This window comes from Tachyglossus aculeatus, chromosome 12, assembly GCF_015852505.1.
Source record: "Tachyglossus aculeatus isolate mTacAcu1 chromosome 12, mTacAcu1.pri, whole genome shotgun sequence".
In the NCBI taxonomy this organism is placed as follows: domain Eukaryota; kingdom Metazoa; phylum Chordata; class Mammalia; order Monotremata; family Tachyglossidae; genus Tachyglossus; species Tachyglossus aculeatus.
Genome location: NC_052077.1, coordinates 29,212,970 through 29,237,943, shown reverse-complemented (window position 1 = coordinate 29,237,943; position 24,974 = coordinate 29,212,970).

Below are 24,974 nucleotides of genomic sequence, written 5' to 3'. Positions count from 1 at the left end.
TATGTGGAGAAGAGAAAATGGTGTGTGTTCATTTCCAATCCCTTGAAGATAGGACAAGAATGAATTGGTCAAAATAACAGTAGGTTAGATTTGGGATGGTTCTAACAAAGAGTTTACTGAATATAGGGTTGAAATACCTTAAAGCTAGTCACCAGCAGAATTTAGGTGAAATGAAGAAACTGGGTTTATGTGGAGAAGAGAAAATAGTGTGTGTTCATTTCCAGTCCCTTGAAGATAGGACAAGAATGAATTGGTCAAAATAACAGTAAGTTATATTTGGGATGGTTCTAACAAAGAGTTTGCTGAATATAGGGTTGAAATACCTTAAAGCTAGTCACCAGCAGAATTTAGGAGAGCTCATTCCTTGGCGAACAAATGTCTTTTGCATTGGATAGCATAGATGCAGTTCACCCAACTCAATGAGTCTGAGAAACCAATTGTCTTGCCTCAGGGTTTTAGCTGATTATCCCTGGTAGCAGAAAGGGGGTCCTTCTCATTTAATAACATCAAGTGGAATTTCACAGTTGTTTACCTCATGCCTGATTTACATGACATCCGGACTATGTTTTATTGAATGTAATGGTGAATTTATGTGAGGTACAGATTGTTAAAGGTGAAACTGTTTCGATCTGTGAAGATATTTAATCAAAGCATACCAATGAATTCAGTCTTTTAATTCAAGTTGAACGTTGCCAAAAGAAGAAGAGTGTTGTTGCACAGTTGAGATACTGTCCTTTGTTATTTTTTGTACCGTGTTCTACCAATTATTCAATTTTATATACTGGACACATCCAATTCTGATTGTTACTACATTGGGGGTTTCAGTCCATTGCAGAAAGGAAGGAAAGGGAAGAAGTGAGACATTGGTGCCCTTCCTCCACAGATCCACCAAGCTAGCTCTCTTCCTCCCTTCAAAGCCCTACTGAGAGTTCATCTCCTCCAGGAGGCCTTCCCAGACTGAACCCCCTTTTTCCTTTCCTCCTCCCCATCCCCCCTGCACCCTACCTCCTTCCCCTCCCCACAGCACTTGTATATATTTGTACAGATTTATTACTCTATTTATTTTACTTGTACATATTTACTACTCTATTTAGTTTGTTAATGATGTGCCCATAGCTATGATTCTATCTATTATTGACGATTCTGACACCTGTCTACATGTTTTATTTTGCTGTCTGTCTCCCCCTTCTAGACTGTGAGCATGTTGTTGGGCAGCAGCGTGGCTCAGTGGAGGGAGCCCAGGCTTTGGAGTCAGAGGTCATCGGTTCAAATCCCGGCTCCGCCACTTGTCAGCTGTGTGACTTTGGGCAAGTCAGTTAACTTCTCTGGGCCTCAGTTACTTCATCTGTAAAATGAGGATTAAGACTGTGAGCCCCACGTGGAACAACCCGATCACCTTGTAATCTCCCCAGTGCTTAGAACAGTGCTTTGCACATAATAAGCGCTTAATAAATGCCATCATAATTATTATTATTATTAGGGACCATCTTTAAATGTTGCCGACTTGTACTTCCCAAGCACTTAGTACAGTGCTCTGAACACAGTAAGCGCTCAATAAATATGATTGAATGAATGAATGAATTGGTGTCTAGCACTGGAATTGAATTTGAAATACGATCATTAGTAAATTTTTAACCCTTAACAGCATAGTTCTGACCCAAACCCTGCTCCAGAAGAAATTTGCTGTAGTCTGCCAGAACGTTCTTCTGATAGCAGGCGTTCTTAATTTATGGAGTAGAGTCTATTAGATTATACCTACTGACTGTACTTCACTCTCACCTCACCTATCACTGATCCCTTGTTCAACCTCTCACTCCCCCCAGTACTCCCTCTCCCTACACATCTGACAGACCAGCAATCTTCCCATTTTCAAAACCCTACTGAAATCATATCTTCTTCAGGAAGTCTTCTCAAACCAAAGTATTATATTCCCACCCTATTTTCTCTCTTCACTACCTCTCCCATTCACTTAATCCCACCTTCTAAGCACATAGGTATTCCTCCCAACCACCGCCGTCTAGACCTTCTCAGCACTTATATTTCTATTATTATTATTATGGTATTTGTTAAGTGCTTACTATGTGCCAGGCACTATAGTAAACACTGAGGTGGCTACAAGTAAACTGGGTTGGACACAGCCCATATCCCACGTGAGACTCAGAGTCTCAATCTCCATTTTACAGTTGAGGTACCCTAAGCACAGAAAGGGAAGCGACTTGCCCAAGGCTACATGTCAGACAAGTGGAGGAGTGAGGATTAGAACCCATGACATTATGACTCCCAAGCTAATGATTTATCCACTATGCCAGTCTGCTTCTCAATATACATTTGTATATATTGAGATTTTATATACATATATATATATACATTTTTCTTCAAAAACATTCAATCCGTGTTTCCCCACTTCTCAAGAACCTCCAATGGTTGCCCATTCACCTCTGAACCAAACAAAAGCTCATCAGCATTGGCTTTAAAACACTCAATCACCTTGCTCTCTCCTACCTACCTCCTTATATTTTGTTGGTTCCCTTATGTAATTAATTTTTAATTTCTGTCTCCCCTATTCAAGATCCTAAAGGGCATCCAGCCAACTATATTGTTCTCTCCCAAGTGCTTAGTACAGTGTCTGCACAAAGTGCTCAATAAATACCCTTAATTGTTTGGCACATAGTAACCACTTAAATATTATTATTATCATCAACACCATTACTATTATTATAGATGAAAAATGTCTCGAGCCTACCCTGGCCTTAAGGTGAGTCAGTGTGGAAAAAAGCTGGTGGCTCGTGGCTTGATACCCCAATTTTTTCATTTACTACACAGGGAAGTGTTAGTGTACAATGGTGAAATCAGGACAATCTCATTTTGTGCATATGTGTTCTAGAAAAGCATATTTAAAATAATGAATGAAATGAAGGTGCCTATAAACTACAGGTGGATAAATTATGTACTATCTAATCCATACTTCTTTTCTACCTCTGGATAATAAATGCTGTGACAAGTGAAGGCATTAATTTAGAGTGCATGTCAAACTGTTATTTATTCCTTTGGAATACTTTAGAATAACCGTAATTATGATAAATATACCTGCTATTCACAGGGATTCAATATGTGTTCTCAATTCATGTCAGCTATACTTTAAGATGAATTAAGGTGACTTCTGAAAAAGCCACACTAGCGAGTTTCTAAATTCCAAACATCCCCAAGAGCATCCCTTCAGGCATTTTGAATTTCACACTTACATTCTGCCCTATAATAAAACAGAAAATGACTAGGAGATTGTAAAGGCTAGGGATATGTTGAACTTTGGCAATTTTTATACTCATGTGCTTTTTTTAACTGGTAGTGGAACGTGGCCAAGGTTCATAATGTTTAAGTACATTGGTCTCTGACTGAGAGATAACATGGTTTCACATTACACACCAAGTTGAAGATATATAAGCTTGTTTAATAATCATGGTATTTGTTAAGCACTTACTATGTGCCAAGCACTGGTAATCCAGTTGTCCCACATGGGGCTCACAGTCTTAATCCCCTTTTTACAGATGAGGTAACTGAGGCACAGAGAAGTTAAGTGGCTTGCCCAAGGTCACACAGCTGATGAGTGGCAGAGCCGGAATTAGAACCCACGGCCTCTGACTCGCAAGCCATTGCTGTTGCCACTAAGCCACGATATTCATTCATTCAATCGTATTTATTGAGCACTTACTGTGTGCAGAGCACTGTAATGAGCGCTTGGGAAGTACAAGTTGGGGAAGTATGCCTCTGCCTGACTCTTCCTCCCATAGTCGAGACTAGTAGAGTACTGGGAACTCTCCAGGTGTGACCCTGAGAGGGGCGTTTAGTCATCCAGATGTCTGTATTGGCTGCGAGACATTTTCAGCTCCGGGGAATCGCTTTTGGCTGGGACGATTGAGTTCAGTGTTATGAGTAGTTCCAGTTATTTCAATTATGAAGACTTTGTTTGGTATACTAGAAGTTAAGTTCAGTTAGCATCTTCACCAATGCACCATTAGACTCATGGCTATTTATTGGAAAACAACAGCCACATGACTACAACTCTGGGAACAGCAAACTATGGGATAAGCAGTGTGCAAGACGCGGGCTCTCAGTGCTGGTAGTTAAAGCTGGTTAAAGAGGGTAGATTTTGTGGAGTGAGGGAGACAGAAGCTAGTTTGGGGAAAATTGAAGGTGACAAAATGGAGGCTGCAGTTATAGACAACTTGCTCAAGGATTTTGGAGAGGAATGGTAGGAAGGAGATGAAGTGATAATTGGCAAGAGCTGTGGGTTCGAAGGAGGGATTTTTTAGCATGGAGATACTTGAAGTGTTTGAAAGTGGTGGGGAAGGAGCCATTGTAAAGTGAGCAGTTGAATATAGGGGTCAGGGAGGGAAGAAGGGAAGGGTTCTTTTAATCAATCAATCAATCAATCAATCGTATTTATTGAGCGCTTACTATGTGCAGAGCACTGTACTAAGCGCTTGGGAAGTACAAATTGGCATCACATAGAGACAGTCCCTACCCGATAGTGGGCTCACACATCTTCTTTTAAGATGTGAAAGGATGGGTTGGGAGAAACAAATGGATATTTAATTATACCAGGGGTATCTATATATCCCTGACATATATAAGGCCCTTTTGAAACTGAATTAATCATAAAAAGAGACTGGTACATAAGTCAACAAGTCATGTTATTTTCTACTCATTATCCTTCAATGTAACAACTTAATTATGGGGAATCAGATTCCAGAACTTTCATCTTGCAAAGAAGTGTGGTAGGGAAAGGTGTAGTTCAAATTGAAAGTTCCACTATAAGGAAGATTTACTTCACAGGATATGTCCCCTAATACCACTGGATACATTTTGAGACCTTCATCCAGAATCCTGCCGTATTCAAATATGAGGAGATTTTTCCCTGGATATTTTGCCAAGATAATGTTTTTCTAGTTAAATTATATCAACTCTGCAGAGCATGCCACAGCTTTCCGAAATGGAAAAGATTTAAATAATTCTTGAACCCATTTACAATGCTACAGCTGTGCTCAGAACACAATAATACATAATTCAAACTGCACCTTTCTCTAAGTGCCTCAAAAATCGACATCAGGGATTTTATCTAGTTTGAAAAACCTGTGGAATACTCCCTAGAGTTGGTCTGGTCAATATATCATCTAAATAAGCAAAGTAATAGCATTGGGACTATAATCCATACTACTTTAGGGATTTTAAATCAGGTATTAACTGAATTTTGCCTTCCACCAGTCTACAAATAAATAAAGTTTAATTTTTAAACTAGAAATTCTAACCCAGTCTATCCAGCAAAAATAGTAAAGATTAAATAGTTTGATCTGGTAAGTGGTAATAATTGAAACAGATCCAGTTTAAACTTTTCTCTGTGAGAAACAACTCCAAGAGATGAAGCCTAACAGAATTTCAGTGACCAAGAATGGCGATAAGTGGATTCTTTGATTTTCCACCCTCCTCCTGGCATATTTTTCAGATTGAATAGGTCTTTCATTTATTCCTTTGCTTTTGTTTTCTGAAATCTATTTGCCTACCTGTTCTAACTTTCATTCAAACTATTTAGCCCCTTTCCTTCATATTTAATATCAAATTCCCAGGGTAGAGTACAGTGAATCTTCTATCTTCTCCCACTTTCAGGTGGATATCCTGCTATTTGATTTACACTATTGAAAACTGTTAACATATTCTTTACTGTTTTTCTCCCTCAGGTTTGAACTTGTTTGGGAAGTTTACCAAATCCATTTACCCAAATTTTTAATTTAATAAAAAGTCAATAGAAGAGCTTTCAGGGAGAAAGGTTAGGTCAAAATGAATATCTTCCTTTCAACTTTGGCCATACCTACATCATGAAATCAGAACCCCTTTTCAGAGGGCTTTTTTCAGCAAATACGTGCATATAACTATTCGGCAATTATTTTGCCTTAAAATTACCATGTTAAAAACAAAAGCAAAAAAAAAAATCAAGACCAATTTGGGAAGTGTTTATTGATTAAAGTAATATTTTTCTCCTAAAATTGATTCAACCTCTTCCAAGCTGGACTGGAAGTTGAGTCAACTTTGTGAATAATTTAAGAAATATGTTTCTGTTAAGGAAAAAAAAAGTCTATTTTTTTTTCCAATGGCATTTGTCAAGCGAGTATTTAGTGTCAGGCACTGTTCTATGTGCTTGGGTAGTTATTCAGGTCAGAGAGCCCCTGTCCCACCATGTGAGGCTCCCAGTCTAAGAGAGAACAGGCATTGAATTCCTGTCCTTTTACGGGTGAAGAAACTGAGGGACAAAGAAGCTAGGTGACTTGTCTATGGTCTATGTCTTTGCAGTGGCGAAGCTGGGATTAGAACTCAGGTCCTTTCGTTTCTACTAGGCACACTCCCTTCTTTTCAGTTTTACTTGGAAGCGCTCAGCTCTTTTTGGCCTGGCTCATCAGTTTCAGATCTAGTTGTGAGGCCTGGCCTGGCTGAGGCTGGGAGTCCAGCTCAAAGAAATATGGACAAAGAATTTGGAAACCCATAGGAGTCATAGCCTATGAGCCCACTATTGGGTAGGGACCATCTCTGTATATTGCCAACTTGTACTTCCCAAGCGCTTAGTACAGTGCTCTGCACACAGTAAGCGCTCAATAAATACGATTGAATGAATGCATAGCCCCATGGAGTTGGAGTCTGTGCAGAGGACAGGTATGGTCTCACAAGTTGGGCTCCCCCAACCCTGTCCCCAGAGAAGAAGCGTGGCTCAGTGGAAAGAGCCCGGGCTTTGGAGTCAGAGGTCATGGGTTCAAATCCCGGCTCTGCCAATTGTCAGCTGGGTGACTTTGGGCAAGTCACTTAACTTTTCTGTGCCTCAGTTCCCTCATCTGTAAAATGGGGATTAAGACTGTGAGCCCCCCGTGGGGCAACTTCATCACCTTGTAACCTCCCCAGTGCTTAGAACAGTGCTTTGCACATAGTAAGTGCTTAATAAATGCCATTATTATTATTATTATTATTATTATTATTATTATTCAGCAGCAGCAACACCTGGGAATACTATTTTTTGGAAAGACTCTTTTTTGATCCAGAGACCCCCCAATCTCAGGGAAGAAATTGCTACAAGCCTCCTTCTCTCCAGGGACCCAGATTAGAACAAAAAATCGTACAATAATCAATCAATCAATCAATCCTATTATTGAGTGCTTACTGTCTGCAGAGCACTGTACTAAGCGCTTGGGAAGTATAAGTTGGCAAAATATAGAGACAGTCCCTACCCAGCAGTGGGCTCACAGTCTAGAAGGGGGAGACAGAGAACAAAACCAAAGATATTAACAAAATAAAATAAATAGAATAGATATGTACAAGTAAAATAAATAAATAAATAGAGTAATAAATATGTACAAACATATATACAGGTGCTGTGGGGAAGGGAAGGCAATCCCTTATAGGAACCATCAGCTATCGCTAAATGATTAGCCATTCAGCCTACATTCTTGATAATCACTGGGTAACTGTTTTAACTGCACTTCCCTTTGCATTTGAGAACGTAGGTTAGTAGGCTTCTAAGCTTCAGTTCAGAGAAAGAGACAATTAACCGCTTCTAGATGACCTTCTCATGGTTGTAGACTGGTCAAAATTAAAATTCTAAGGCAATGCTCTCATTCCTTTAGGCAAACATGGAATTCATAACAGGCACTGTGCACACTTCTGCAGGAACAGAATACTGATCCCAGTTCCTCTGCTAATATTGTCTTTCTCCCTTCCTATTTTTCCAGTTTTTAATGGTGAGAAGCAACGTGAAACCTGATTTTCCTTACAGTTACAGATAGCTGGGCTTATTTCTCACTGCTAGATAAAGTTGATTAAACCAGAGAAGTGCAATATTAGTTCAATATTTTTAGATCAGAAATTTCTATCTAGATTTACTTTGCTTTAAGGTATGACTATTCTCTCCATATTTCCCCCACCAGTATCTGCATAGTGTATTTAAAAGGAGATTGGCTCACTGGTGTAGCTTTATGAAACACACATCTCAATTTCATAGCTATCCCAAGGGGACAGCTGTCACATAATCTCACTCCAACATTTTTTTTTGAACAGCACAAACAATTAAACAGCAGTACACTTTGTCTAAAAGTAGCAGACGGCAATAATAAGCCACACTGACTGTTCTGGCTATTTTCCCTTCCAGGCCCTCTCTGAGTGAAGTGCACTCTAATTTTCTGGGAAAATATATCTTTATTGGGCAGGAAATCATATTTTGATAGTATTATGCTACATAGAAATGTTACCCAGGTTTGTTTGTTTGTTTGTTTGTTTGTTTTAATTGTATTTGTTAAGCACTTACTATGTACCAGGAACTGTACTAACCTCTGGGGTAGATGGAGGTTAATCAGATTGGACACAGTCCATGTCCCGCATAGGTTCATAGTCTTAATCCTCATTTGACAAATGAGGTAACCGAGGCACAGAGAAGTGAAGTGACTTGCCCATGGTTATACAGCAGACAGGTTTTCTACCCACTTCTAGATCAGATGCTAACTTTGAGAGTATCCCTACCAGAATCTAATTTGGGAGGAAGATTTGGAATTACGAATGTTTTTTTTTTTCTTTAGACAATCACTACAGATTTCCCAAAGGGAACTAGTAGTTTAAAATAACCCCAGAGTAAGGGATTGGGGAAGACTGTCTTCAAACAGCATTGGCCTAGTGGATAGAGCATAAGCCTCAAAGTCAGAAGGACCTGGGGTCTAATCCCAGCTCTGCCACTTGTCTGATATGTGACCTTGGGCACTTAATTTCCCTGTGCCTCAGTTACCTCATCTGTAAAATGGAGATTAAGACTGTGAGCCCCATCTGAGACGGGGAAGGTGTCCAACTTAATTAGCCTGTATCTACCCTGGCACTAAGTACAGTGTTCGACACATAGTCACTGCTTAAAAATACCATCACCATCATCATCTCTCCAAAGTATGTCAATAATCATCCATTTTAATATGAATTTAGAGCGGGATGGGTAGTTACAATAATGTGCATATATTATCATTTGGCTTTGGTTTAAATTAAATCCAATGAACTGAAAATATACTCTCAGTCTTCCATGGTCAGTCTTTCCCAATATTCTTCTACCCCAACATGTTCCAGATTGTTAGATTAGGTGGAGTGAGTATCAGTGTTGTCATAAAGCCCAGGGCAAGATGCAAAAGAAGATTTTCTTCATCATCACAGTTTTTTTCCTTCTGAAATTTACCTTTTCACTCTATCCCAGCCACTCAAGGCAGAAAAAAACCGTAAGCCAAATATACCCCAGAGTTGGTGCTCCAACCCTTTGTTTGAAAGAATTGCAAAAGTGTAATACAATAGAGTTGGTAGCGTGTAGCCCTGCCCTCAAGAAGCTTACAGTCAAGAGGGGAATTTACTCTGTACACCAAACCCTCAGTCTATCTTCCAATCCCACACTGCTCTATTGCATTGCAAAAAAAAAAAAATAGCAAGGGCAGTAGTTAGGAATCTTTTGGGGCATGAGGGACAACCTTGCAGACCCTAAGATCCAATAAGGCTTTGATGTACAGTGTAAATTCCCCTCTGGACTGTAAGCTTCTTGAGGGCAGGGCTCAACTTTACCAACTCCATTGTATTATACTTTTCCAAGTGCTTAATACAGTGTTCTGTACACAGTAAGCACTCAGTAAATGCAATTGATTGATTGATTGTGTACAGCAGAGAGAGTGGAGTTGCCTGCGAAACAGAAGCAGAAGCTTCTGGAAGATGGAGATACCTGAGCGTAAATTCAAAGATCACAGTGGGCACCCCACCTAACAAAATCACCGGTGTGGATTGGATTATCAGCCCAGTGATCTCTGTAATCTCTCCTTCATTTATGAGAGGGATTTTACCATTGGTACAGTTGTCTTCCAACAAGGAGGACAATTACATTTTCCCCAAATCGTAGGTAAATAGCGACCATGATTTGGGGCTGGCAAATCATTAAAAGTAGATAAAACTACTGCTGTTGTCCTAAAAGTTGCTGCCAGCCCATTTGGAATCATCCTCTGGGTATATATTTCCCAGTCAGCACCTAAACAAATACTAAACAGAGGATTATCTTTATAGCAAAAAAAAAAAAACAATTCTCCCACTTCACTAACCCCTACAAATAATCTTTTTCCCCTCCTAATATTTGGCAAATCAGTGCTAACAGATCAGACGACTGGAGAAAATGCTCCTTTATGAATATTTCAGAATAACCACTTAAATGCAGGATTTTAAAACAACTACAAACTTTCCACAAATTGAAATAAAGGTTTCCTTAGCTTGGAAAATCACATTTTCTCGGCACTGTATTCTTTTATTTCTTGCATTTTAATTTTCTCTGAAATGTAACCTCTTTCCATTTTTTGGAACAGAATAGTAAAAAAAACCATGGTTGGATTAATGCTATGAAAGTTGTTTTCACTTGACTTTCTTTCCTGCTACAGGCTGTAGGTTATTGAATAATAATTGAACAGAACTCCTGGATTTATGTTGGTATTGTTAATTGGTGCACGAATACTGCATTGCCTAATCAAAAACTAACTCGAGCAGATGTGAATGAAAAAAAAAGGGAATGAATATTCAATTACTCTTCACAATCTTAGGTCAATTCAGCTCCAACTAATGTAATGCATTCAAATGTGAAGACTGTTTTACTTGCAAGAGGGGAGGAAATCATTCTTATTCTTGTACCTAAAGCTCACATTTTTTTTCTTATTGGCTTATTTCAAAGACTTTTCCATCACAAAATAGCAGAAACAAGTTCAAGAGGAGAAAACAAGGGTGATGAATAATAGGGGAATAAAGCGGATCTCTTCTACTTTTTTCTTTGCTTTGAAGTGCAAATCAGAACACAAATAGTCTGTGAGTCCACATTTCAAATGGGGAACTAAACAGATACTAAAGAGATAAACTTCATAGCGGAAAGTTATTTTGTATAATTCCCTTCCGATTCCCAAGGCAGTCACCTTTCCAGCACACCTAAGAGGGAACAGGAAACTTTGGCCATGTCTGCATGTTAGAAAAACAAGCTAAACTCAACCAAATCCTTGAACTTGGAAGACTCAGTGGTACAAAAGTGTTAGTGGAAAATGGTATCCCCTTGGGAATGGAAAAAAATGTACTTTATTTTCTCATGCAGATATGGATTTTGGACACTATGATTGAGTAGCCTGAGATCTTCCTGATTGGCCTATGGTAATTATTATTATTATTGTATTTGTTAGGCACTTACTATGTGCTGAGCACTATACTAAGCACAGGAGGGGTAGATATAAGCAATTCGAGTCGGACACAGTCTCTGTCCCGTGTGGGGCTGACAGTCTCAATCCCCATTTTCACAAATGAGGTAACTGAGGCCCAGAGAAGTGTAGTGAGTTGCCCAAGGTCACACAGAAAACAACTGGTGGAGCTGGGATGAGAACCTATGGCCTTCTGGGGAAGCAGCGTGGTTGGGGAAGCAGCGTGGCTCAGTGGAAAGAGCATGGGCTTTGGAGTCAGAGGTCATGGGTTCAAATCCCGCCTCCGCCACTTGTCAGCTGTGTGACTTTGGGCAGGTCACTAAACTTCTCTGTGCCTCAGTTCCCTCATCTGTAAAATGGGGATTAAGACTGTGAGCCCCACATGGGACAACCTGATCACCTTGTAAACTCCCCAGTGCTTAGAACAGTGCTTTGCACATAGTAAGCGCTTAATAAATGCCATTGTCATTCTGACTCCTAGGCCTGTGTTCTATCCACTATGAGAAGTAGAATGACTCAGTGGAAAGAGCCCGGGCTTTGGAGTCAGAGGTCATGGGTTCAAATCCTGACTCCACCAATTGTCAGCTGTGTGCCTTTGGGCAAGTCACTTAACTTCTCTGTGCCTCAGTTCCCTCATCTGCAAAATGGGGATGAAGACTGTGAGCCGCCCGTGGGACAACCTTATCACCTTGTAACCTCCCAGGTGCTTTGAACAGTGCTTTGCACATAGTAAGCACTTAGTACAGTGCTCTGCACACAGTAAGCGCTCAATAAATATGATTGAATGAATAGTAAATGCTTAATAAATTCCATCATTATTATTATGCCATTCTCACAGAAAGCTGACCTGGTGCTCTTCGATAGACGGACAATTTCTGGACCACTGTCCTGGGAATTTGCTGTGCTTCCCCTTCCTGGACCTTTTCAACTTTTGGGATTTCAATTTGTTCGATAGGCAGTTTTTCTGACTTTGAGATACATAGACAGGCCATTAAGATTTTGTCCTACTTATAGCTTGTACTTTTTGACAGCTGTACATTTCACTATCTTTTTGAGGAATGTGTTTCTTGAACTGAGGCTCCCTTTTGGGTTAAGCCACTTACTGCTGACCAACCACTCAGCATTAACGAAAAGACAGTGGAGTCTTAAGTTTTTTTTTTTTTTCTTCACCAAACAGTAATACACTCATTCATTCATTCAATCATATTTATTGAGCGCTTACTGTGTGCAGAGCACTGTACTAAGCGCTTGGGAAGTTGGCAACTAATCATATTGAAACCAACCAGGCTGTTTTTCTCTTCTTTTTGTATTTACTGTCAAATGTATTGACCTATTTTTTCCCTCTGACCAAGGTAATTACTTTCCAAGTTGATTTCTTCACCATTTGTGTGAATAGGTGCTTTTTCACCATGTAAGCTCATTGTGGGCAGGGAGTGTGTCTATTATCTTGTACTGTCCCAAGCACTTAGTATAGTGCCCCGCACACAAAGTGCTCAATAAATGCAGTTGACTGACAGGCATTTGAGAATCCATTTGGTCTTCAAGATTTATCATGACCACAGCTGAACTTGTTGCCTTTTATCTCCAAATCTGCCAAATATTTGCAAAATTACATAGTTTCCAAAAAGGAGAGATTTATCATTTACTATCTATTGGAACAGATTTTCCAGTTGATCGTCTTCTCTATTACGGCATTTGACAGTTGTGGAGGGATCGTCACCCTACCTGATACTTCTGTATAGGTTTACACAGCACAGACTGTCAATATTGTAATCTACTTCATGCAATTCCAGTTCATTTCCACCTGAAAGTATAAAAACGTCACTCAATCCCTTCCTCTTTGAGTGCATTTGAATTTCACTAAGTTGAATCGTTTCTTGCAATCAAAGGTGAAGCCATCCGTGACCTGACATTCTGTTTTTCTAACATTTTTCTGATATTCTAAGCAACATGGCCTAGTGGAAAGAGTGTGGGCCTAGGTGTCAGAGGATCTGGGTTCTAATCCCAGCTCTTGCAGATGCCTAATGTGTGACCTTAAGACACTTAACTTCCCTGGACCTCAGTTTCTTCATCTGTAAAATGGGGAATAAATACCTGTTCTCCTTCCTACTTTGACTGTGAGCCCCATGTGAGACAGGGGCTCTGTCAACCTGGTTATCTTATATCTACTCTAAGTACTGAGAATAGTGTTGACACAGATTAAGTGCTTAACAAAAACCAAATACTATTATTCTGTTAATTCCCCGAGGAGGTAAATGGGATCAAGAACTGAGCCTGAATGAAATCAGACTTTTCAGTTTTCAGTTCAGTGTCAAGCTATATGCCATTGTTATACGTGTGAAAGGAGAGTTATTAGGTAATAGTTTCAAAGATCCGTTCATTCAATCATATTTATCGAGTGGTTACTGTTTATATAACAGAAAACAGACATTTACCCTGCCCACAGCTAGTTTATATCCAGAGATGTCTTTCTTAAATGGTATTGCTTGTACTTTTCCACATGATCAGAGTGAGTGTGTTCATAATATATACATTAAGCAGTTTTGCCAATACCATAAGAGCGCAGCTCCCTCCTGCTTTGACACATTCTGAGCATTTGTTATTTTCCCCAGAGCACTGTCTATGCTTTACATTGAGAAATACATAGCCACCTTTCAAAATTACTCCAAGGACTTGCCCCAGTTTCTCTCTGGGAAGGGAGAGTTGGTTGGTAGACACATGAACCGCTAAAAGGAAGCTTACAGTCTCGAAGGGGAGACAGACTTTAATAAATATAAATTACAGTTGCCTGACAATTTCAGAGCCACATTTCATGTAGAATGAGTTTTGAATTTTCAGTCTCTAGAATATTTAGTTTTTTTGTGATTAGTTAAAATAATAAAATCAATACTAATGCTTACCAGGATTTGTGCATCCAATAATCAGCGTGTATTGTGGCTATAAGGAATGTAAAACACTGGATGCAAACTTTATAGTTAACTGAAATATATTCTGAAAGTTTAAATTTCCACAGGTTTGTTTGTACTATGTGTCAATGCACTTGTGAGGATCTGACACTGTAGCTTTGGCTAGTCATTATTGTTGACTACTTCGGTAACTTTGCTTTGGTATAATATGGGTTTCCTGGTCCCTCTTCCTTCCCCTTTGCTGTGCTGAAGCTCCATCTTTGAATTATAGCCGGCTCTGCCCCTGCTCAGAATGGCTTTGGGTTTCATCATTGTGTTTGAATAAACATTTTGATATTATTTTCCTCGAATTCAAATTGAACACATGTATAGCTCTGAAGAGTACTAAGCTATATTCTTCTCTTCACTGCCTCTTTATAAAAATAGAGTGATCATGCTTAAATTGTAATCCATTAGGCAAGTACATTCCCACTATCTATTTAATACCATATAATAGGTGTCATGGTTAAGCCTTGTTTGATTGCTAAGGTGAATATAAATGTGGAATAGCTTATCTAGAGAGGAAATGAAATCTCCATTCCTGAAAATGTTTAGAAAGAGGATCGTTTATATTATTTATTACTGACATTTGTTGAGCTTCTACTTTATGCAGAGCACTGATGGAGCAATGTTCAAAGACATCCATTGAAGAAAGCCCCTTCTCAAGGATACTTCAATCTGGCAGGGGAACACACACACAAAAAATCATCGAATGAATAGCAAAGTTAACATGCAGGAACAGCAGCAAGAAGTTTTAATTCCTTTTATCTTCTGTTTCAATCCTATTTATTGAGTACTTACTATGTGCAAAGCACTGTACTAAATGCTTGGAGAAGCAGCCTGGCTCAATGGAAAGAGCACGGGCTTTGGAGTCAGAGGTCATGGGTTCAAATTGTGGCTCTGCCAAGTCAGCTGTGTGACTTTGGGCAAGTCACTTAACTTCTCTGGGCCTCAGTTACCTCATCTGTAAAATGGGGATTAAAACTGTGAGCCCCCCGTGGGACAACCTGATCACCTTGTAACCTCCCCAGCGCTTAGAACAGTGCTTTGCACATAGTAAGTGCTTAACAAATACCATCATCGTTATTATTATTACACTATAACAATAAACAGACACATTCTCTGCCCTCAATTAGCTTTTCTATTTCAATTCACAGTTCTATATGATAAAAATTCCCAATTTCTAAATATTTACATTGACTCTGTCTCACCAACCCTCAGTTTCATTAGCATGGTAGGGGAGTCCTTCATTTTTGTTTTTGTTTTAGTTTTTTTATGGTACTTGTTAAGAACCATAATGTGCCAAGATGGGGCAGATACAAGATAATCAGGTTGGACACAGCCCTTAATCACAAGAGGCTCCTAACTTATGTAGGAGGGAGAGTGATTTAATCTCCACTTTACAGATGAGGAAACAGGCACAGGGAAGTTAAGTAACGTGCTGATGGTCACACAGCATATTAGTGGTTGTTGTCCGCAAGCGAACTTGGCATGACTGACTCCATCTTGTGCATACCAACAGTAACCCTTTATTTTGTGCAGACCGAAAGCACTCCAGTGTTTGTAAAGTAACATTAACCAAAGTGGCTCCTCTCTGTTTGGAATGTCCCCATCCTGTGTTGACCGTTATCTCCTGATAACATCTTGTAAAAAGGGATTTTAACACTAACCAAACCATGACAAACAAACGGTTGTACTTTAACTTGGGATCTAGGAATGCCAAGGCTTCATGTAGGGCACTACTTGGGAATCCTTTGTGTAGCTTGGATTTGAAACCCAATAAAAGAAGAAGAAGTTGCTGGGATTGGGGCTGCTTGTCACTGGTACCTCTCCCGGAAGGTGAAGGGGCAGGTAGCCACTTTCCTTCTTTACTGCTCTATCTGAACTCATGTCTCCGAGTCATTTTTAATATCTGTGTCCCCACCTTGAGTACACGAACCCTGCGGCTGATTTACACCAGTTAACCTGTTTTGCACCCTACTTCGATAACAGTGGTGGAGTCAGGATTAGAGCTCAGGTCCTCTGACTCTCAGGCTGCTTCTCTTAGGTGCTCTGATGATGATAACAATAATAATAATTGTGGAGTTGATAGACTATCTGCAGACGGATTAGACATAGTCCCGGTCCCCAGATGGAACTCGGAGTCTGAAGAACAGATATTAAGTCCCCATTTTACAGATGAGGAAACTGAGATATCAAAAAAAATGGCTGTTTAAGGTCACGAAACAGGCAAGTAGCAGACCTAGGACTAGAGCCTTGGTTCACTGACTGTTAGTCCTGAGCTCTCTTCACTAGGCCCTGCTGTTTGTCTTAGAGAGTATTTAGTACAATTCTTGGCACATTATTCAATACAGTTTAGTTGCCGTACCTCAATCTCATCTATTTCATTGCCAACCTTGCGCTCTTGTGCTGTCTGTGTCCTGCAGCACCCTCCATCATCGTATTTGACAATCTTTCTCTCTGACTTGAAAGTCTTACTGAGGGCACATCTCCTCTAAGGAGGCCTTCCCCAGCTAAGTCCTCATTTCCTCTTCTCCCACTCCCTCGTGCATCACCCTTGCACTTATATTTGTACCCTTTATTCACCTTTCCTTCAGCCCTGCAGCACTTATGTACATAGCCCTAACTTATTTATTTATATTAATATCTATCTCCCCCTTTATAATAATAATGATGGCATTTATTAAGCGCTTACTATGTGCAAAGCACTGTTCTAAGCACTGGGGAGGTTACAAGGTGATCAGGTTGTCCCGTGGGGGGCTCACAGTCTTAATCCCCATTTTCCAGATGAGGTAACTGAGGCATAGAGAAGTGAAGTGACTTGCTGAAAGTCACACAGCTGAAATTGGCAGAGCTGGGATTTGAACCCATGACCTCTGACTCCAAAGCCCATGTTCTTTCCACTGAGCCACGCTACTTCTCTATATACTATGTACTGTAAACTCATTGTGGGCAGGGCACATAGTCGACCAACCCTGTTATATTGTACTTTCCCACATGTTTAGTTCAGTCCTCTGCACCCAGTAAGAGCTCAATAAATATGATTGATTTATTCTCTGATGACAGGAATATTGTCCAGGTGAGTTTCTGAAGCCTGGAATTTCTGAACAGCCAGGGTTATCTGGCTAGGTGCTGCTTGGATTCATTTCCCATTCTTTGATCCCTTTATTATAGAGGCTAATTCATTTGTTTATTATTTATTTCATGGCTTTCACCAGGTGCTCACTTGTTGATTATTTTTTCCTTTGCTTTCAGTAATGATGACCTTGGGCAAGTCACTTAACTTCTCTAAGCTTCAGTCCCTCATCTGTAAAGTGGGGGTTAAGATTGCGAGCCCCACGTAGGACAACCTGATCACCTTGTATTCCCTCAGCGCTTAGAACAGTGCTTTGCCCATAGTAAGCACTTAACAAATGCCATCATTATTATTATTATTATTATTATTAATGGTACATTTTTGTGGTCTAGTGGCAACCCAGATGCTTACCATTTGCAGAGCAATCAAGTAATGGTTTTTATTGAGCACTTACTGTGTACAGAGAACTGTACTAAACATTTGAGAGAGTACAGTACAATACAAAAGGGTTTATGGATGTGATCCCTGTCTACAAAGAACTTACAGTCTACTGGGGGAGGTGGACAATGAAATTAATTGTAAGAAATGGGAAATAGTAGAGTGTAAGGTTATTTACAGAAGTGCAGTGGGGATAAGGTAAATATCAAAGTGCTTAAGGGGTACACAGCCTAGGGCATAGTCAATGCCGAGAGGTGGGCAGATAGGGGAAATGAAGATTTTGTCAGGGAAGGTCTCTTGGAGGAGAGGTGATTCTAGGAGAGTTTTGAAGATGAGGAGACTGGCTGATTGTTGGATGTGAAGTGGGAGAGAATTTCAGGCCAGGAACAGGATCGGGCGAAAGGGTTGGGAGCGGGGTGGATGACATCGAGGTAAAGAGAGTAGGTTGGCTTTAGAGGAGCAGAGTGTGCAGGCTGGTTTGTAGTAGGAGATCAGAGAAATAAGGTATATGAGGAAGAGCTGATTGAATGATTGAAACCAATAGGAAGGAATTTCTATTTGATGGAAGGGAGTTGGGGAACTATTGGAGGTTTGTGAGAAGTGGGGAGATATGGACTGAAAGGTTCTTCAGAAAAATGGTTCTCCAGAAAAGTGATCTAGTCAGCAAGAAGGCAAGATCAAGTAATCAAGGCAAGATCAGCGTGGCATTCCAGTTGGCAAAAAAAAAAAAAAAAGCCCAAGTTAGTGTATTTGGGACAAATTATAACCACTTATAATTGAAATGAATAGTCTATATTTTTTTTTCTTAAAACTCTAAATATTGTCTTACTGAGAACAAATGGGCCTGAAAAGCTAAAGATATTTTCCTCTCTCTGGAAGAAATAATTTTAGATAATGTTTGCAAGGACTATTAAACAAAAATAATGTGCCCATAAATGTGGCATAAATGAAATCATCCTAACAGTCTACAAGAGATTATATGATGAATTGGATGGGCTACAAAAATTAAATGAATAAAGCTTAACCAGTGATAGAGGGAGTAGAAAAATCTCAATAAGAGGCAAGAAATTGTTAAACCATTTACTTTGGGGTTTAATGATTAAAATAAATGATGTAAACAAAGGAGATAAGATGCAGGCTAGAAAGAAAATTTTCATTTCAGTGCATTGGAATGACTATGATATATGACAAATTTGAAACAAATAAATTGTTTTTAACATAATAATGAAAAGTGGGAGAAAAACTATTTATCAACTTTAAAGGCTCTAAAATGCATTTTTAGTGGGTTTTTTGTTTGTTTTTCATGGACATCCTGGAATTTTTGATGCTTTTTCATGCTGGCTCTCCTTTAAAAGCCAGTCTTTTACTTCGCATCTCAGAATTTTTAAATTTTTTTTTACCAAAATGATACACTCATCTTTTCAATTCCTAATCAGTTTAAAGCCAGTAGCTTCTGATGGTCAATCAATAAATCATATTTGTTGAGTGCTTACTTTATGAAGAGCTCTGTACTGAGCACTTGGGCGAGTACAACAAAATTAGCACAAATGTTCCCTCCCCATTATGAGTTTTGAAGTCTAGAGTGGGAAACAGACATTAATGTGAAGTAAAAGGGGAAGCAGCATGGCTCAGTGGAAAGAGTGCGGGCTTTGGAGTCAGAGGTCATGGGTTTGAATCCCGGCTCCACCACTTGTCAGTTGTGTGATCTTGGGTGAGCCACTTAACTTCTCTGTGCCTCAGTTACCTCATCTGTAAAATGGGGATTAAGACTCTGAGCCCCAAGTTGGACAACCTGATCACCTTGTATCCCCCCAGCGCTTAGAACACTGCTTTGCACGTAGTAAGAGCTTAACAAATACCACCATTATTATTATTATATTATTAAAAATAATATATGATATACAATTTTGAGGTAAATTAGATTCATTAAATGTGCATCATCTTTGGAGATGTTGGGGAAGGGAAGGATAGAGTTGAGATGTCCCTGACAGGAGATGTTTCCAGGGGTAACAGCTTCCAAAGTTAGGTATTCATTCATTCATTCATTGTCATATTTATTGAGCACTTACTGTGTGCAGAGCACTGTACTAAGCGCTTGGGAAGTACAAGTTGGCAACATATAGAGGCGGTCCCTACCCAACAGTGGGCTCACAGTCTAGGAGGTATGCTCAGAGCAAAGGATTCTTGAAACAATACCAAGATAGATTTTCGGGTACCAACTGGAAATTGATCAGAAGCCCTTAAGTGACTGGGTCGGAGTTGACCTCAGCCCTTGCCATAACTACCAGACATGCTCTGTATGAAGATGATTTTTACATCGCGAGAAACTGATTGGAAAGGTCATGCCATGTGTATGTAACATGCCAGCGCATACTAAGTCTGCGCAGTGGATGATGTGGGAGGAATAGGAAGTGACCAGTATTGTTTCACTTTCTGGGTTGCCTTCACATGAACTGCAGGGGATAAAATTTGAGCCTCGAATGAGGGTTCTGTTTCTTTAGCCCCTGTGTCTCTCAATGTACAATGCAGGCATTTACATTCTTTTGCACCAGGGTCTGAGTGCCAGAGTGCTCTGTCTCCGTCTTTAGACTGCAAGCTCCTCATGGGCAGGGAATCTCGCCTACCAACTCTATTATATCGTGATGCCCCAAGCATTTAGTACAAAGCTCTGCACGAAGTAAGTACTCAATAAATACCTTTGGTTGATTGTCGATTGTTCAGTATTGTGTATGAGAAGGATGCAGTTTCTCTTACCCTCCCCTTTTTTTTTGCATCCGCAACACTTTCCCTTATTAAAAATAATAATGGCTTCACAGACTCTGTCCTCTCCTGGTTCTCCTCTTATCTCTCTGGCCGTTCATTCTCAGTCTCTTTTGCGGGCTCCTCCTCCCCCTCCCATCCCCTTACTGTGGGGGTCCTCAATGGTCAGTTCTCGGTCTCCTTCTGTTCTCTATCTACACTCACTCCCTTGGTGAACTCATTCGTTCCCACAGCTTCAACTATCATCTCTACGCTGATGACACCTAAATCTACATCTCTGCCTCTGCTCTCTCTCCCTCCCTCCAGGCTTGTATCTCCTCCTGCCTTCAGGACATCTCCATCTGGATGTCTGCCTGCCATCTAAAAACTCAGCATGTCCAAGACTGAACTCCTTGTCTTCCCTCCCAAACCCTGCCCTCTCCCTGACTTTCCCATCACTGTTGACGGCAATGCCATCCTTCCCGTCACACAAGCCCACAACCTTGGTGTCATCCTCGACTTCTTTCTCTCATTGACCCCTCTCATCCAATCCGTCACCAAATCCTGCCGGTCTCACCTCCGCAACATAGCCAAGATCCGCCCTTTCCTCTATATCCAAACCGCTACCCTACTCGTTCAGTCTCTCATCCTTTCCTGACTGGATTACTGCATCAGCCTCCTCTCTGATCTCCCATCCTCGTGTCTCTACCCACTTCAATCCATACTTCACGCTGCTGCCCAGATTGTCTTTGTGCAGAAATGCTCTTGGCATGTTCCTCCCCTCCTCAAAAATCTCCAGTGGTTACCAATCAACCTACACATCAGGCAGAAACTCCTCACCCTCGGCTTCAAGGCCTAGTCCATCACCTCACCCCCTCCTACCTCACCTCCCTTCTCTCCTTCTCCAGCCCAGCCCGCACTCTCCGCTCCTCTGCCGCTAACCTCCTCACCATTCCTCATTCTCGCCTGTCCCGCCGTCCCGTTGTACATATTTATTCTATTTATTTTATTTGGTTTATATATTTTGTTTTGTTGTTTGCCTCCCCCTTCTAGACTGTGAGCCCACTGTTGGGTAGGGACTGTCTCTATATGTTGCAAACTTGTACTTCCCAAGCTCTTAGTACAGTGCTCTGCACACAGGAAGTGCTCAATAAATATGATTGAATGAATGAATGAAATAGTAAAATAGTACCCCAAAGGTGCTGTGTGGTGGAGAAGGAGGTAGGGCTGGGGGGTGGGGAGGAGGAGAGGAAAAAGGGGGCTCAGTGTGGGAAGGCCTTCTGGAGGAGGTGAGCTCTCAGTAGGGCTGTGAAGGGAGGAAGAGAGCTAGCTTGGCGGATGTGTGGAGGGAAAGCATTCAGAGGAGACTGCGATAATAATGATGGTATTTGTTAAACACCTACTATGTGCAAGGCACTATACTAAGCGCTGGGCTGAATGCAAGCAAATCGGGTTGGACACAGTCCCTGTCCAGCATGGGGCTCACAGTCTTAATCCCCATTTTACAGATGAGGTAGATGAGGCACGGCGAAGTGAGTTGGCTTGCCAAGTTTACACAGCAGAAAAGTGGCAGAGGCAGGATTAGAACCCAGGACCTCCTGACTCTCAGGCCTGTGCTCTATTCACTAGGCTACATGGCTTTCAGCTCAGAGAAATCACAGTGGTATTCCCAGATTTTGATGCAACATTAGCATGGAGGCTAAGGTTACAAACATTACAAACACCATAGGGATTATCAGTCTTGAAGAGTTTGGAATAGATTTTTCTGTCCTGCATTGAAATAGAACTGAGAGAAATTGTTTCCCAATTTTCTTTGATAAAAGCAACTGGTGGAGAAGACTTAACTGGTATCAATACTTTCCTTATCTTTGCAAAATATGTTTGCTCTAACATCATGACCTCACGTTATCCAAGAAAAAGAAGGGTTTGAGCAGCCGCCTATTTTTACAGAGATTTTTAAATTGCAAATTCAGCATTTAAAATAGATACATTGTGCCATTAAAAGACATAATTAGCTCTGTCTGGCAAATGATCCAGATGTCAGATGTGCCCTACCACATCAGTATTACAAAGAGTTTTCAGTTTGCAAGACCATGCCTCAGGCATTACAGCCACTTTAAACATGAAAAGCATTTTGAGATGGAATATTTTAGGTTGATGCCTAATTGTTCAGATTTTGGAAGTCACTTGAAATTTCCAAGTTCTTGCATTACAATTTCACAGCCCAAAGCCGTGTTTTCCTGCATTAACTGTGGGCCACCTTTTGGGGGGAAGGATTGCTTCGGGGAGGACTTTTATTTAAGTTCCTAAATAGGAGGTTACCTTGTAAGCAGCAGGTCTTTGTTTGCCAGACTTGTTAAAGTCTGATAAAGGTTAACCAGTATAGTCTTTGAAAATGTTACAACTATTAGTACTCCTGAAATCGTGATCCTAATATTTGTTGAATAATTAGCGGGAGCTGACATTACTTGGAGAATGTTTGTGGAAAAAAGTGTCCAAGTGATTAAAAACACATCTCCTTCTAGAGGCTTTCCTCGACTAAGTCCTCATTTCTTCTCTTTCCCTCTGCATCATTTATGTCCTGGGATCTGAGCCCACTGTTGGGTAGGAACTGTCTCTATATGTTGCCAGCTTGTACTTCCCAAGCGCTTAGTACAGTGCTCTGCACACAGTAAGCGCTCAATAAATATGATTGATTGATTGATTGATTGATTAAACACTTGATATTCATCCCACGTCAGTCCCATAGCACTTGTGTACATATTTGCCACCTCACCCCATGAGAAGCAGCATGGTTCAGTGGAAAGAGCCCGGGCTTTGGAGTCGGAGGCCATGGGTTCATATCCCGGCTCCACCAACTGTCAGCTGTGTGACTTTGGGTAAGTCACTTAACTTCTCTGTGCCTCAGTTACCCCATCTGTAAAATGGAGATTAAGACTGTGAGCCCCCAGTGGGACAACCTAATCACCTTGAAACCTCCCCAGCACTTAGAACAGTGCTTTACACATCGTAAGCACTTAATAAATGCCATTATTGTTATTATTAAGTGAGGCATAGGAAGCATCCAAACAGCACCATCTTCCAGTTCAAGCACATTTATTCCAACTCTCTTCCGGGAATTCCCTGCAAATATATACGGGGTCAGATCCTGAGTATGTGTTGCCTATAAAACTGTCCTTTTATAGCTTTTTCTCCAATTATCCAATCCCCCTCCAAGACATTCATGCCGGCACAAATCTTCCATGCTCTTCCATTGGTTGCTGGGTTTTCAATCCCGGCTCTGCCATTCATCAGCTGTGTGACTTTGGGCAAGTCACTTAACTTCTCTGTGCCTCAGTTATGTCATCTGTAAAATGGGGATTAAGACTGTGAACCCCACGTGGGACAACCTGATTACATTGTATCTACCCCAGAGCTTAGAACAGTGCTTGGCACGTAGTAAGCACTTAACAAATACCAACATTATTGTTATTATTATCATTTCAATCAATCCCCTCAACCAATCAGTGGTCATCACTATCAGCATCCGCTCCTCCTGTTGGGAGGCTCTGGAATGCCAGAGATGGTTTTGGAAACCAGAAACCTTTACCCCGATGTAGCCCCAGGAAGAGTTGGGAATATTCCAATTCCCCCAATTATCCCAACTCCCAGGGCAGTGCTGCTTTCACTGGACTGACAGCAGGATTTAATTTACTGATAGGTATCTTGGAACCTATACCTGTGGCATTGAAACCGAACCAAATGGCTCAGTGGAAAGAGCCCAGGCTTGGGAGTCAGAGGTCATGGGTTCTAATCCCGCCTCTGCCACTTGTCAGCTGTGTGACTTTGGGCAAGCCATGTAATTTCTCTTTGCCTCAGTTCCCTCATCTGTAAAACAGGGATTAAGACTGAGCCCCACGTGGGACAACCTTGTTTACCTTGTATCCCCCCAAGTGCTTAGAACAGTGCTTGGCACATAGTAAGTGCTTAGCAAATACCAACATTATTATTATTATTATGGATACCTTGGCTTCAATTCCTTCCCAGTGCTTGGGTTGGAGTTACTTTGCTGTAGTAGATTAATCCCCTCACAGGGTCGCTCCCGGAGAGTTTCCAGTACTTTGCCAGTCTTGACTACGGGAGGGAGAGTCAAGCAGAGGCATACCCATTCCGTTCCTAGCTTGGGCAGTCGCTAGCAAGTGGAAAGCAATCTGCTACAAGTCAAAACTCACCTGTGCTGGGCAGCAGCAGCATGGGAGAGAGAGTCGAGGGCAGAGACTCAAGTTGACTGCGCGGAAGGAGACAATGATAAACCACTTCTGTATTTTTATCAAGAAAACACTATGGATCCACTACCAGAATGATTGCTGATGGAGGTGGGGCGTTCTGGGAGTGATATATCCATGGTGTCGCTATGGGTCGGAGATGACTCGACGGCATAAGACAGTAATAATAATAATGGTATTTGTGAAGCGCTTACTATGTGCAAAGCACTGTTCTAAGCACTGAGGAAGTTACAAAGTGATCAGGTTG